The sequence below is a fragment of the Eptatretus burgeri genome, chromosome 7 (genome assembly GCF_056783735.1).
Source record: "Eptatretus burgeri isolate ZD-2024b chromosome 7, Ebu_testis_v1, whole genome shotgun sequence".
Taxonomy (NCBI): domain Eukaryota; kingdom Metazoa; phylum Chordata; class Myxini; order Myxiniformes; family Myxinidae; genus Eptatretus; species Eptatretus burgeri.
Window position 1 is genome coordinate 41,927,537 of NC_140967.1, and position 16,651 is coordinate 41,944,187.

Genomic DNA, 16,651 nt, shown 5'->3' on the forward strand with positions numbered 1-16,651 from the left:
CCATATGAGGAAGAGAAAGTTGGGATGAGTGGTTAAAAGTTGGTCCATGTGATACAACACAAAGGGAAATAAAAGGTGGGAGTGGAGGGGACGTCACAGCCAAAGATCCTTCTGTGGGTTGGGAGGGGTAAGATCAGTTCGAAATTGAGTGCGAAATGCGAAATTGAGTTGTTGATGTAAAGTGCAACACCGCCGTTAGGGCGGGTTTCAGGCCTTCAAATTGAAGGAGACAATAGTTTGGGAAGGGACACTAAGGTGTCAGGTATATCCCATGGGAGGAATGATTCTGTTAAATGCATTATTAAAGGTTTATCGGTAGCAGCCAGGGTTGAGAGATCTGCCAGGTTGGAACGGAGGCCTCAGATGTTTGAGGTCCACACAGTTAGAGACAAGGGAAGAAGCATTGGGAAGATGGATTAGATAGTGGTGAAAAAGAAGAGCACATGGGGTATTCATGATGGAGAAATAAGGAGAGTGAAGCATTCTCAAAATGTTTTAAAATGCTTTTAAAGGAAGAAGGAAGAAGCATTTATATTCAATGAAGATTGTTTGGAGATATTGAGAAAAGAGGGGGAAAAATGGAGAACATGCAGAAGGAAATTAAAGTGCGATGAGATCATTGTGGAGTGGAAAGTTTTTATTTTATTTTATTATTTTTTTTTTTTTGAAGCTCGAAGGGGAAACAGGATAACGTTGAGGAGGCAGAAGTGAAATGTTTTGGAAGAAGGAAGCACAAAGAAGAATACGGAAACACAAAGGACACAGCACTTTCACAGTGGCCATCCAAGGAGCGGCTAAAGTAGACCTTGAACAATACAAAAACAAATTTGCCAAATGCAGGTTTCCCCCACTAAATGAAGAGGTTACTTACTTTTATAACCCTTCATTATGTGGGAGCTCATTTTCCATTATTACCCTCAACAGAGGAGAGGGTATTGCATTTGGTTCCATTTGTTTGTCTGTTTGTCTGTCGGCAAAAAACGTGAGTATGTTTTTCTCTGCAACCGCTTGTCAGAATAACACAAATTTTTCACCATTGGAGCAACTAAAGGATATGGAGGGGTTACAGTAAAACTCATGTAGAATGTTTTAATGATAATTATGATGTCATAGGCACCCGACATATATAGGTTAAAACCCGTCAGTACGTCAATTGTACCTTGAAAACTAAAACCCATAAGAGAATGTGCAGGCATGTGAGTAATTTGTTTAAAAAAATTGGCGCCCCTTTAAATGAACTTTTTACAAGTATTACTTGGTCCCTCCTAAGAACACAAGGGTAGTACAGCATGCATACGAGATTTTTTTTGAATGCGCCTTATTTTCTATTGTATGGCATTTTCCATAAGTCATGGAACGTCCCTTCTTTTCTATAGTTTGGCATTTTCTACAAGCTAATGCAATCTCCCTAGTTTTCTATCGTTTGCCACTGCACATAACATATAAAGGGGCCTTTTCTATGCCCCTGGCATTTTTTCCAAAAATAGTCATCAATGAAACCATTCGTTGTTGTGAACTTTGGCTATGCAAACCTTTATTAAGTAGGGATACCTGTACAACAAGGTAAGATTTAATACTGAAAATTGGACGGAAACACAAACAGCAACATAGGGATGAAGATATAGCAGAAAACACGACAAATCCGGTTCACGAAAACCTACCTTTCATGACGTGCAAGCAGCAGCTCCAGATTCGACAAACATGTGTAAAAATCCCTGAACCCAGAAGTTGGTCAGGGATTTATTATAAATCTTTACTGCTATAATGATTATAATTACGCACAAAGTACCATAATGAAATCTTTAACATATTTACATCTTCAGCCAAGTCACCTGAGCACTTGCAAGCGATTCATTATTATTGATAAAGAAACAGAAGATGGGAGGAGGTTATGTTTTCACCCCTGTTGGGTCGCCGAAATAGGTGACCATTATTGTCAGTAATTGTCTGTTTGTTTGGATGTTTGTACGTTTGTCATCAGCATAATTGGTAGTAAACGTGGGCGGATTTTGACCAAACTCGGGTGGTAAGTACATCTTATGACCTCGTGATTTGGAAAATGTGATGGTTGCTAGGGACGCTTTGGTTCCCTAGCAACAACCGAAAAACCTTCAAAATCGGTACCGTTCACGTGAAATCAATTCCGAAAGCCATTATCCCACATAGGGTTATGAAATTTGGCACGAATGATCTACAGGTGATGCTCTATCAATATTCCGGTTTTTGTGATATATGGAATACTTTACCCACAGTGCCGCCTTCAATTAGGGTATGCGCAAAAATTGGCAAAAATTGAAGGCCCCCAAGCGACCAGGTGAGTGCATCGATATGAATGAAACTTTGCAGGTTCATGGTACTCAATGAGTACTACAACTTTGCTTCAGGACATATTGACCAATTTCGCTTAGGTCAGGGGTCAAAGGTCAATTAGTGCAAAAATCGATAATATGCGAGAGTTGGAGGTGCCTTCGTGCCAAATGCTACTCCTCCTAGGGTGATGGTCGGATGGTCATGAAAATTCACACTAATCGTCTGGAATACATTGTGCACAAACAATCAAGCCGGATTTTCGATTCAGATCTTTGTTCACCCACAGCACCCCCTCGAACTTTGGGGATTTCCGATTTCAAACCGCATTTTCGGTACTTTTCATTCAAATGGATACCGAGTAAATTATCAGTAGATGGAACTGGATGAGATTTGATATGTATAATCTTAAGGTGATTCCCTATCCGCTATATGACATCTATTTTGCTCTATATCTTCTAGTTTCCAAATGGCAACTCTCTCAACTTGGGTGTCCGAGGGCCATTGAGCATTCCTGCTGAAACTTCAAAGTACACTAGCTCCAAGACGATTGAACTGAATCGAATGAAACTTTACATACTTATAGACCGTAATGAGTACTACAACTTTGCTCGTTTGCATAATGACCTATCTCGATTAGTTCAGGGGTCAAAGGTCAATAATTGCATTTTTCGGTCAAAATGACTGTTCAAGTCCCTCGACCGGCAAAACGGCTCAACCGATCCAAACAAATTTTTGCACGTGAATACTCCCCGATGAGTAGTACAAGTTTGCTCATTTGCGTAATGACCTATCTCCACTAGGTCAGCGGTCAAAGTGTCGCAATACTAACAGTCCTGCTCGGCGACCCATCACCGCCTACCGGCTTGTCTATCTCTTTGTTTGCCTGTCTGTGAACAGGATATCTCAAAAAGTTACGGGCAGATTCGGATGAAACTTGATGGACTGGTTGGGTGTTTGACAAGGGCAAATCGATTTGATTTTGGTGAAGATCCGAATCCAGATGTGAGAATTTTTCAAGTGATTTTTCACATCTGAGAGATGGGGGTCAAAAACGATAAATAGCATGATATTTCAAAAAGTTGTGGATGAGTTATGACAAAACGAGGTGGTGAGTTGGTTATGTGATAACGACAAGCCGATTTGAATTTGGTTCAGGTCCGGATCCAGTTCCAGCCTATTAGTGGGATATGAAACGTAAACTGTTCAGCCCGGCGGAGGTGTATGCTCTACCGGATGCCGTTTTAGTTTTCAATTAAAAGGCTTCCATGAAAATCCACATAGCTCTTGCATAGCTCTGATTTATAAACTTTTGCCATTCTCTGTAGCAAAACAGTCCCCCACATGATGAAAGTTAAAAGATATGACCTATCGGTTTTGTGATTAAATCATCAGATAACTTATGCAAGAGAGTATGTCAAAAACTACATCTTCTCACAAAGGTCAGTTTATAGTGAACAGCTTTGATGAAGTTATTATACTGTATGTTTCTGTGATTCACCAACTTTACTCTCGAAAGGTCTGGATCCAACTTTCTGTTACTTAATTGAAGCCAAGAGAACAGCAGGATGCAAGCATTTTATGGTATTTAAGCATGGGGATTCAGAGGACTGAACCACGTGACCGATAAAGTCCTAATTTTATTTTGTTGACCAATTTATCCCTAGATGACCCTCAAAAAATTTCATACTGATTGGATGGAGCATTGTACGTATGCAATTATGAGGTAATAATGAAGGCATCTATGACATCATAAAAAAGTCACTCATTCCCCATGGGAAGTACTTGACAGGTGACAAGTTTCAATTTTTCCCATGGAGCGATTTTGGAGATACAGAGGTCCAACGTTTCTCCTTCTTTCCAATATGGCTGACAAACACCACATGACCTATGACATAATTATCGTTAAAACATATTACATGCAGAGTCGTACCTATGGTGAAAATTTCGTGTAAATCTGATAAGCGGTTCCAGAGAAAAGGGAATAACAAAATGCAGACAAGCACGTATGGGACCGATCACTTAACTCCACGGGCTAAAAAGTCATTTACACCAGCGTTTACTCTCTTTCCATGGCTTACAAACATCGGTTTGGTCCATTCATCCATTCCTTCCCTCCATCCATCCGTTGATAAGGAACGGCAGGCTTGACAATGTGGGATGCAACACAGGCAGGAGGGGCCTGAACATTGAGTATTGATCGATGTATTTTTGATTGTTTTTAGCAGAGGGACAGTGCAGAGGAACTGTGCGGGTACTTTGCTGTGTATCGCCATGGCTTATAAACGAACATCCAAACAGCTTGTAGAGCGCTCTCCAAGTGGCACTCAAGCAAGCAATCCAATGAAATGGATGATAAGGAAAGGCAGGCTTGGCAAGAGATTCGCGATCACCGATCGGTCATTATTGAACACCACCCAGAGACGCTCGGAGTGTCAAACAATGTTTGAATTGATCAAATGGACACTTTGTTTTTTTTAGCAATCGGAACTGCGGCTCAGGTCAGTTCCATAGTTTAAATGTTGAAATTCAGCTCAGGTTCAGAGATTCTAGAGCTTATTGCAAATGCGGAAATGAAATAAATCCACGGACACTGGCGTATCTGGGCATTTCTAAGCATTGCGATGTATCCAGGGATTCGTAGGTTATGAAGATGAGGCATGAATGATATGAGTGAGAAAAGTGAAAAAACATATTTTGAGCACTTTATTGTGAAGAAACCATTGTGGCCTGTTCCAACTCATGGAATTGTTGAGCAGGCCAAAAGAAGAATTGCGCTTTAAGACCCCAGCGAGGGAGGGCAGGCTGACCCAAAGGGCTGACCAAGGATGAAGCCTTGACAAAGGAAAATTATCTTCAAAATGGGTGTTTAAAGTAACCGTAACACTCAGTTTTCATTCATGCACTTCCTTGGAGTTCTCTTAGTATGCATGCAGTTTCAGGCTGATGGGTTTCATAGTTTTGGAATTATGGAGGACACACACACACACACACACACACACACACACACACACACACACACACACACACACACACACACACACACACACACACACACACACACACACACACACACACACACACTTATTAGTATAGATTGGTTGAAGGCTAATGGAGGAGCTTTGTGCATAAATACATACAGGACAAAGGTATTAGTAGGACATGATTGTTCCTTAATACAAATTATAATGGCATTAATAGGCAAAAAACATCCACAAATGGTACATGGGATTATGACCCTGAGCTCTCTCCACACGAACCAAGTGGTTCAGAGTAGAATTCGATAAAGACCAACCCTTGAATTAAATTATAAAGAAAAACTGGATTGTGGTGCCACAAGGCAACGTTTTCACAAGTATGTTTGTCATGATTGCTCTGTAAATATGTAATCTAACAGAAGTAGTTGTGCTGTACTGCTGAAACCAATCGCCAAATAACCATGTTATCAATTATCTTTGTTCCTTCGATTCAGTGGTAATGAATATGCAGAATGATAGTTTACAAAATTACTACACGTTGTTACTTTGTCAACATCCTCTGACCTCATTGATTTGAAATTGCTTAATTTCAATAATTTCTGTTGGACATTATGCCTGGTGTTGGCTTAATGGTTAGGGTGGTGGGCTTTGGATCCTTGGGTCCTGAGTTCCAATCCTGCTCAGCTGTTGAATTAACACCAGGTAGGGTTAACTCGGCCTGTCATCCTTCCGAGGTCGGCGAAATGAGTGCCAGCATGTTGGTATCCTGTGTCGTAGTAGTGACCCGTCCAGGATTGTGCCCAATAGCCAAGGAGACTGCTTCGGCAGCACCAACGCTCTGCACAGAGTATGCTCCCAATCTCCTCCTTTGGTCATTAATATATGCACTTTGCTCTGATGTTTTTTTTCAGAAATGCAAATATAAAAAGATATGGGCTAAAACACACAACTCCCTATTAGCTGGAAAATTTATATTTTTTGAAAAAAAAAAGACCAGACAGAGCTCAGCCTGATTATTTTGGAAGGTGATCTCATCAAACACAAAATAAACTAGAAGGGCACTAGGTGGAGCGCATACCTCCGCCACATAATGCCTGATCCATGAGAACATGTTGGGCCCAATACATTTTTGAACTAGAGGGGGAGCACTCGGGAGAGTGCAAAACCTCCGCCGCCAATACTGCTGGGTCACTCAAGTGAACCTTATATCTTATTCATTAAATATGATGTCAACAGTGCTGAGAGTTATAGTTCTTTTCTCCAACATTTTTTGGGAGGGGGGGGGGGGGGTTGGAAATCACTTAAAACATGTAAAAATGCAAAAAAAAAAAAAAATCGAAATTTTGTTGAAAAAAAAAAGTTACAAAATTTTTTTTTCTCTAACAATTTTTTTTTTGGGGGGGTGGTTGGAAATCACTTAAAACATGTAGAAATGCAAAAAAAAATCCCTTTTTTGGGGGGATAATTTTTTTGGGGGGGTTGAAAATCACTTAAAACATGTAAAAATGCAAAAAGAAAATTTTTTTTCTCAATTTTTTTTTAGGGGGGGGGGTTAGAAATCACTTAAAATATGTAGAAATGCAAAAAACAAAAATTTTCTCTAACAATTTTTTTTGGGGGGGGGTTGGAAATCACTTAAATCATGTAGAAATGCAAAAAAAAATATTTTTCTCTAACAATTTTTTTTTGGGGGGGGGGACCAAGTCCAAAATTTAATGGCATGATCCTTGGACCATACCTAACCCCCCCACCAAGTTTCGTCGAAATCCGTCGAGGAGTTTTTCCGTAATACTGTTTATAAACAAACAAACAAACAAACAAACAAACAAACACTCAAATGAATCACTCATGGAGTGAGGAAGTTGTCGAAGTTGTTTGAAAATTTATTATAACTTCATTGCAGTCACACGGATACAGCACAAGAAACAGCATTTACAGTTCAGTCAGTTGCCATCATGAACAACATTCGAATGTGGAATGTGATGTCAATGGTTTAAGTCAAAAACTCCATCATCACCTCCACCTCCTCCGCATAAAAACAAGCAAAATTCTTCCTGAAAACGGAAAATTGACACACCTGCGTGATGGTAACGTCATAATGGATTGGTACGATGTGGAGGGCCTTTCATTGTTAATAAAACTGGCCTGCACTGCAAAATAATACATCACGTTTGCAGAATAGTGCAATTGGTGCCTGAGCGCGATAGACGAATTTTCGGTGTCAGGCAAACTATTGAACCGGAACAGTCACAACGAAAGCCTGGATATCTCATGAAAGAGTAATATCTGAACTAAGTTCTCACCTAGTTTGAGCCACATATCACAAAAATTGATGGAGATCCGCGCTTTCAAAAATGGCCAAATTATGACACATTTTTGCTGATGGGATCCAGAATACAAACCGGAAGTTGATCAAATTACGTCAGCTCATGGCCAATCGTATGTTTTACATTCCCTAAACGTTTGAGCGAAAAATATAAAACTTTCGAATTTTAAGAATTTTTTTGTCATGTAAATGGGCTTTTCAATGCAAATTTCAAACATTTTGTGACGTCACAATCTGGATCCGATCCGATTGAAACATGGCAGGGTGAAAGATATTATGACCCCACATAAGCACATGAAATATCTGAGCAACTGAACAAGAAATGGCGGAGAAATGATTTTTTGAAATTTCGTCCCATGTAAATGATTGGGATTTTTTGAAACTTTGTGAATTTTTCGTGACGTCATCATTTGATCCAGGTTCACCCAAATTTATAGGTTCAGTCCTTGGGTGATTATCTTTCATGTCAAAATGTTTCGTGGACATATACACAAGGACCGCTGAGAAAATCGATGCACAGACACACACACACACACACACACACACACACACACACACACACACACACACACACACACACACACACACACACACACACACACACACACACACAAACAAACAAACTCTTAACTGTACAAAGTGACAGAAGTTGTCTTCGACAACTTAACAAACAGAAAGGGGTGAAAACAGTAACCTCCATCCATCTTCGAAGATGGCAGAGGTGAAATATCATTTTTGGCCCTATCTCTCAATGGTGAAGAATCACTATGAGAATTATCAGATCCGGATCCGGATTTTCAGTAAAATTTAATCAATTCTTCCTTGTCACACACCCAACCTGTCCACCAAGTTTTGTCTGAACCCGTCCACAACTTTTGGAGATATCCTGCACACAGACAGACAAACAGACAGACAGACAGGGGTGAAAACATAACCTCCTTCACCTTCGGTGGTCGAGGTAAAAATGATGAGAACATTTGCATGTTTGAGATAATGAAGCCTAAATCATACCCATTTGTTTTGCAGAAGAGGACTTTGTTTGCTGTGTTCTCTCTGACTGTCTCTCTCTGTTATATTCAAGAAATAACTAAGGCTTAAATATTTAATGTGTGTGTGTGTGTGTGTGTGTGTGTGTGTGTGTGTGTGTGTGTGTGTGTGTGTGTGTGTGTGTGTGTGTGTGTGTGTCTTGGAGGATGATGGATGATGTGCATTTGGTTATCTTGTTTTTATCCCCCTTCGTTTCCCAGTTATGCCATTACCTGAAGTTCACTGTTGATCTTACACAATTATAGCAAGGCCTTTAAACAACTGATTACATGTAAACAGTATAGTTAATTGCAACAACGTACTATGTCTTTAAACTGAAACACATAATAACAGATGGACAATGTAATGTACTCAATGAGCAGGGACGAAGGCTCTGAAGTGGGAACAATAGGTTTATTCAGGACACAGGCATAACACAGCACAGCAACACATAGGAACATGGGTGGGTCACGTGACTCTGCTCAACCACGCCCCGGTGCACCCATGTATGTATGCATTATCATAAACTACTGATACATCTCATCTCCCCCCCCCTTGTTGTTTTTGGGTTTTTTTTTTTTACAAATCAAGACGCTCAGGAGGTTTACAGACACGGGCTGATCTTCTAAGGGCTGGTGGAGGGTTGTCCTTGCTTGCAACTGCTGTGGGTTTCTCAATAAGGGGTACAGGGTCGGGAAGGAGTTCTCAGGTACATTGATGGGTGAAAAGCTTTCATGAGGAAACATCTCAGGTTCAAACGCAGGTGGTGTTAATCCAGGAGTGGGTGACAAAGGCACTTGAGCCGGTTCAATGTTTGGCTCCCCATGATGTAACCTGAGTTGGTCAACATGTTCACGCATGTATCTACCGTCACACAACTCCACGAGAAACATCATTTCACCAATATTGTCGATAATGATGCCAGATAACCACTTGGTCCCACATCTGGAGTTCAACATGTATACAGGATCATTGATCTGGTAGTTGCGGTACACAGATGTTCGGTCGTGGTTACGTTTCTGTTGCTACTTGTTATTCTCGACCTGGCCCGTTACGTCTGGGTACACTAATGATAACCGTGTTGTTAATTCACGACCCATCAGAAGCTTGGCAGGTGAGTGACCGGTGGTTTGATGTGGTCTAGTGCGGTTGTTGAGCAACACGCGAGCTAGACTATATTGAATGGAGCCTTCCTTGATGCGGCTTAGACCATTCTTGATGATCTGAACAGCACGTTTGGCTTGACCATTACTGGTAGGTTTGTAGGGCGCAGATGTGTAGTGCTTAATGCCATTCATTTTACAAAAGTTCTGAAACTCTGAACTCGAAAATGACGATCCATTATCTGATACAATGGAGTTTGGAATACCATGTTGTGTGAACATGGCACGTAGAGCTTCAATTGTTACAGCAGAGGATGAGGATGGCACCACGAGAGCTTCAATCCATTTGGAGTGGGCAACAACTACGATAAGGAAAAGCTTCCCTTGAAATGGACCAGCATGGTCGATGTGTAGTCTGGACCATGGTTTTGATGACCATGACCACATGGCCAATGGAGACTGTAGTGGTGTCTTGACATGGACTTGACAAGTGCAACAATGATGTACACTGGACTCAATGTCACTGTCCAAACCAGGCCACCAAACATGGGCTCGGGCAATAGTCTTCATGGTGACTACGTCTGGATTGTGGAGTTCACTGATAATTAATTGTAACTCCTTGCACTATAATTGTAAATTGTAACATTGTGGAGCCTTGACTTTATGCCAAAAAATGATTAATGTACAGGGCACACTATCCATCGTCCTCATTCCTATAGTTCCTCATTCTTCGTCCTAATCCCACCTCCTTCGTCTCCGTCCCTCCCCTTCGTCTTCATTCCTCATCCTCCTCAGTTCCTCGTCCCTCTTCAGTTCCTCATCCAACCTCTGTTCCTTGTCCCTCCTACATCATCCTTCATCCTCGCCCCATCCTTCCCTTCCTCCTTCATTTCTGTCCCTCCTCCTCCTTCGTCCCCGTCTTTCCTCAACCCCCGTCTACCTCCCTCCTCTTCCCTATCCTCATCCTTATCCTCCTCCAGACTTCATTCCAACCTCCTTGTGCCAAAACCACCACTTTTCGTGCCTGTAACAAATAAATAACGCCTTGAATAGTTTCTTTGATTTCCTTTATAATTGTAAATTTACACTCATTTACCCGTTGATGACTTTCCTTTAAAAAGCTGTCCTAAAAACAAAGAAGACCATTTAATGAAATCGCTAAAACGATTCGGATGAAACTTGGTGGACATGTTGGGTGTGTGTGTGTGTGACAAGGGCGAATTGATTCAGTTTTGGTGAAGATCCGAATCCAGATCCGGATCTGATAATTTTTTTTAAAACTCATCTTCACCATTGAGAGATCGGGCTAAACCAATATATTACACGATATCTCAAAAATGTATCTGGCCCGATATGTTCTTGTGGATCAGGTATGCGCTCGACCGAGTGCCCTTGCCGTTAAATACCTGTGATGATGAAGGATGTTACAGGTGCAGCACTTTCTAAAGAGATTCCCACCGAGGAATCCAGGGGCAGGTTACGTTTTCTTTCTTTCTACGACACTACAATCAAATTAGAGAGAGAAAATTGATTTCAAAATTCGAGCCAAGACCCTGTCAAACGGACGGTCTAACTCGAACCCCAACCCCATAATTGGCAAGGTGCCTGCAATACCACGTCCTACCGGAGGCGGCGCTATGGCGTCCACATTTACATGGAGAGAAATGGGGTCTCCACACCCGGAAATTCTACCCCTAAAAACCCCGAGTACAACCAGCAATCATCCAGCTGTTTGGGAATACTAGTGCGTGGCCGTACGTGCAAAAAAAAGCAAACAAACAACAAAAAAACAAGAATTATGACGTCATAGCAACGTTCCTTTCATTGGTTAGTAAATAAATGGCCATGACTTGGGAACCACTTGTCCGATTGATATCAAACCTTGAAAAGGCACATCCTCAGGTCCCCAGCAATATACCTGGCAAGTTTCAATTAGATCGGACCGGCGGTTGTCGAGAAACACCGGTCGCAGACAGACAGACACACACAGACACACAGAGATTGCTGGAATTATAGATAGATATATCAAGTCAAACACACACAAACACAAACACACACACACAAACAAACACACATAAAACACACACAAACACACACAAACAAACACAAACACACACATACACACAGAAACACATACAAACAAAAACAAACAAACACACATAAAACACACACAAACACACATAAAACACACACAAACACACATAAAACACACACAAACACACATAAAACACACACAAACACACATAAAACACACACAAACACACATAAAACACAAGCAAACACACATAAAACGCACAAACACAAACACACACAAACAAACACACACAAACACAAACAAACACACACAAACACAAACACACACAAACCAAACAAACACACACAAACCAACCAAACAAACACACACAAACCAAACAAACACACACAAACCAAACAAACACAAACCAAACAAACACACACAAACCAAACAAACACACACAAACCAAACAAACACACACACAAACACAAACACACACAAACCAAACAAACACACACAAACAAACACACACAAACCAAACAAACTCACAAACTAAGCAAACACACACAAACAAAGACACTCAAATCAAACAAACACAAACCAAACAAACACACACAAATACAAACACACACAAACAAACACACACAAACCAAACAAACCCACACAAACACAAACACACAAACCAAACAAACACACACACAAACAAACACACACAAACCAAACAAACACACACAAACACAAACACACACAAACCAAAAAACACACACAAACCAAACAAACACACACAAAAACACAAACACACACAAACCAAAAAACACACACAAACAAACACACACAAACCAAACAAACACACACAAACACAAACACAAACACACACACACAAACACACACAAACCAAACAAACACACACAAACACACACAAACACAAACACAAACACACACAAACACAAACACAAACACACACACAAACACACACACAAACACACACACACACACACACACAAACACACACACACACACACACAAACACACACAAGCCAAACAAACACAAACAAACACACACAAACACAAACACAAACACAAACACACACACACAAACACACACAAACACAAACACAAACACAAACACACACAAACCAAACAAACACAAACAAACACACACAAACACACACAAACACACACAAACACAAACACAAACACAAACACACACACACAAACACAAACACACACAAACACAAACACAAACACACACAAACCAAACAAACACACACAAACACAAACACAAACACACACAAACACACACAAACACAAACACACACAAACACACACAAACACAAACACAAACACACACAAACACAAACACAAACACACACAAACACAAACACACACAAACACAAACACACACAAACCAAACAAACACACACAAACACAAACACACACAAACACAAACACAAACACAAACAAACACAAACACAAACAAACAACACGACGAATTCGAAAACGTATGAATGGCCTGATGAAGTATAAACAAATATCATTGGTTGAGAAAGATAAAGAGGAATTAAAAAGACGCTTGTTTGGGGGATATTTGCAAATAAAATGCAAGTAGGGAGATATTAACCAGGATTAACATCGAAGGAAACACTATCGATGTTAAAAGGTAACCAACCAGTCGTGAAGTTCAAAGGAAAAAAAAACAAAAACAAGGTGCGTGACATGGACCCTTCATTGAGACCGATTCCATAATTTATTTAAAAGCTTTAAAATAAAGAAGAAGAAGAAGCCTTGGGTTAACCCGTCGGCGGATCGTATGAACGGGATTCTTTGTGTTGAGAGAGAGAGAGAAGAGAGAGGCGATGAGTCGAGTCCGCGGAGCGAGAGAATGATGTGAAATAATAAATATCTCGAAGTTATTTTTTGCTTGTAGCGAGTCCACCATTGCGAAACGTCCATCGTGAGCGAGTTGCTTCTTCGATCGTCGATTCCTCAGCTGGTAGGATTAAAAAGGAGTGAAAAAATGGTGAAGGAAAGGGGAGACGAATTAACGGAGGGGAAGTACGAGGATGAAAGTGCGAGGCTGAAAATGGTGCAGATGGGGGAGAAGAAAATTGGAGGAGACGAGTGAGAGATAAAGAGGGTGAGCATGAGTGAGGAGATAAGGAGGTTACGCTCGGTGAGGAAGTAAGTGAGGGGTTTCAGAGTGACGTCGTGAGGTTTTGTGAGAGGGTCCAAACAGTGAGGAGTTGTTCGAGTGAGGAGTTGTTCGAGTGAGGGGTTGTGAGAGTGAGGTGTTTGCGAGTGAGAAATTGTGAGAGTGAGGGGTTGTGAGGAGTTTGCGAGAGTGAGGAGTTGTGAGAGTGAGGTGTTTGTGAGTGAGGGTTGTGAGAGTGAGGGGTTTGAGAGGGGTTGTGAGTGAGGAGTTTGTGAGAGTGAGGGGTGTGAGTGAGGAGTTTGCGAGAGTGAGGGGTTGTGAGAGTGAGGGGTGTGAGTGAGGAGTTTGTGAGAGTGAGGGGTGTGAATGAGGAGTTTGCGAGAGTGAGGAGATTGCGAGAGTGAGGGGTGTGAGTGAGGAGTTGTGAGAGTGAGGAGTTTGCGAGAGTGAGGGGGTGTGAAAGTGAGGAGTTTGAGAGGGGTAGTGAGAGTGAGGAGTTTGTGAGAGTGAGGGGTTATGAGAGTGAGGGGTTGTGAGAGTGAAGTTTGTGAGAGTGAGGAGTTGTGAGGGTGAGGAGTTGTGAGAGTGAGCAGTGTGCGAGAGCTTGTGAGAGTGAGGAATTGCAAGTGGTTACAGTGAGAGTGAGGAGTTGCGAGGGGTTACAGTGAGAGTGAGGAGTTGCGAGGGGTTAGAGTGAGAGTGAGGAGTTGCGAGGGGTTACAGTGAGAGTGAGAAGTTGCGAGGGGTTACAGTGAGAATGAGGAGTTGCGAGGGGTTACAGTGAGAGTGAGAAGTTGCGAGGGATTACAGTGAGAGTGAGGAGTTGCGAGGGATTACAGTGAGAGTGAGGGGTTGCGAGGGATTATAGTGAGAGTGAGGTGTTTGAGTGAGAGTGCGGGGTTGTGAAAGTGAGAGTGAGGGGTTACAGTGAGAGTGAGGAGTTAGAGTGAGAGTGAGAGTTGTGAAAGTGAGGCGTTGCGAGGGGTTACAGTGAGAGTGAGGGGTTACAGTGAGAGTGAGGAGTTAGAGTGAGTGAGAGTTGTGAAAGTGAGGAATTGCGAGGGGTTAGAGTGAGGGTGAGGGGTTGTGAAAGTGAGGTGTTGCGATGGGTTAGAGTGAGGTGAGGGGTTGTGAAAGTGAGGCGTTGCAAGGGGTTAGAGTGAGAGTGAGGGCTTACAGTGAGAGTGAGGGGTTAGAGTGAGGAGTGAGAGTGAGGAGTTGTGAAAGTGAGGCGTTACGAGGGGTTATAGTGAGGGTGAGGGGTTGTGAGAGTGAGGTGTTTGCGAGTGAGAAATTGTGAGACTGAGGGGTTGTGAGGAGTTTGCGAGAGTGAGGGGTTGTGAGAGTGGGGAGTTTGTGAGTGAGGGTTGTGAGAGTGAGGGGTTTGAGAGGGGTTTGAGAGGGGTTGTGAGTGAGGAGTTTGTGAGTGAGGGTTGTGAGAGTGAGGGGTTTGAGAGGGGTTGTGAGTGAGGAGTTTGTGAGAGTGAGGGGTGTGAATGAGGAGTTTGCGAGAGTGAGGGGTGTGAGTGACGAGTTGTGAGAGGGAGGAGTTTGCGAGAGTGAGGGGTTGTGAAAGTGAGGAGTTTGAGAGGGGTAGTGAGAGTGAGGAGTTTGCGAGAGTGAGGGGTTATGAGAGTGAGGGGTTGTGAGAGTGAAGTTTGTGAGAGTGAGGAGTTGTGAGGGTGAGGAGTTGTGAGTGAGCAGTGTGCGAGAGCTTGTGAGAGTGAGGAATTGCGAGTGGTTACAGTGAGAGTGAGGAGTTGCGAGGGGTTACAGTGAGAGTGAGGAGTTGCGAGGGGTTACAGTGAGAGTGAGGAGTTGCGAGGGGTTACAGTGAGAGTGAGAAGTTGCGAGGGATTACAGTGAGAGTGAGGAGTTGCGAGGGATTACAGTGAGAGTGAGGGGTTGCGAGGATTACAGTCAGTGAGGGGTTGCGAGGGATTACAGTGAGAGTGAGGAGTTGCGAGGTGTTACATTGAGAGTGAGGAGTTGCGAGGGATTACAGTGAGAGTGAGGAGTTGTGAGGGATTACAGTGAGAATGAGGAGTGGCGAGGGGTTACAGTGGGTGAGTGAGTGAGGAGTTCGAGGAGTTAGTGAGTGAGAGTGAGGAGTTGGAGAGAGTGAGGAGTTACCAGGAGTTGGAGTGAGTGAGAGTGAGGAGTCAGAGTGAGAGCGAGGCGTTACAGTGAGAGTGAGGATGCGAGTGTTAGAGTGAGAGTGCGGGGTTGTGAAAGTGAGGAGTTGCGAGGGGTTACAGTGAAAGTGAGGGGTTAGAGTGAGAGTGAGGGGTTGTGAAAGTGAGGCATTGTGAGGGGTTACAGTGAGAGTGAGAGTGCGGGGTTGTGAAAGTGAGAGTGAGGGGTTACAGTGAGAGTGAGGAGTTAGAGTGAGAGTGAGAGTTGTGAAAGTGAGGCGTTGCGAGGGGTTACAGTGAGAGTGAGGAGTTAGAGTGAGGGTGAGGGGTTGTGAAAGTGAGGCGTTGCGAGAATTATAGTGAGGGTGAGGTGTTGTGAAAGTGAGGGGTTGCGAGGGGTTAGTGAGGGTGAGGGGTTGTGAAAGTGAGGCGTTGCGAGGGGTTAGAGTGAGAGTGAGGGGTTAGAGTGAGGAGTGAGAGTGAGGAGTTGTGAAAGTGAGGGGTTACGAGGGGTTATAGTGAGGGTGAGGGGTTGTGAAAGTGAGGCGTTAGAGTGAGGGTGAGGGGTTGTGAAAGTGAGGCGTTGCGAGGGGTTACAGTGAGAGTGAGG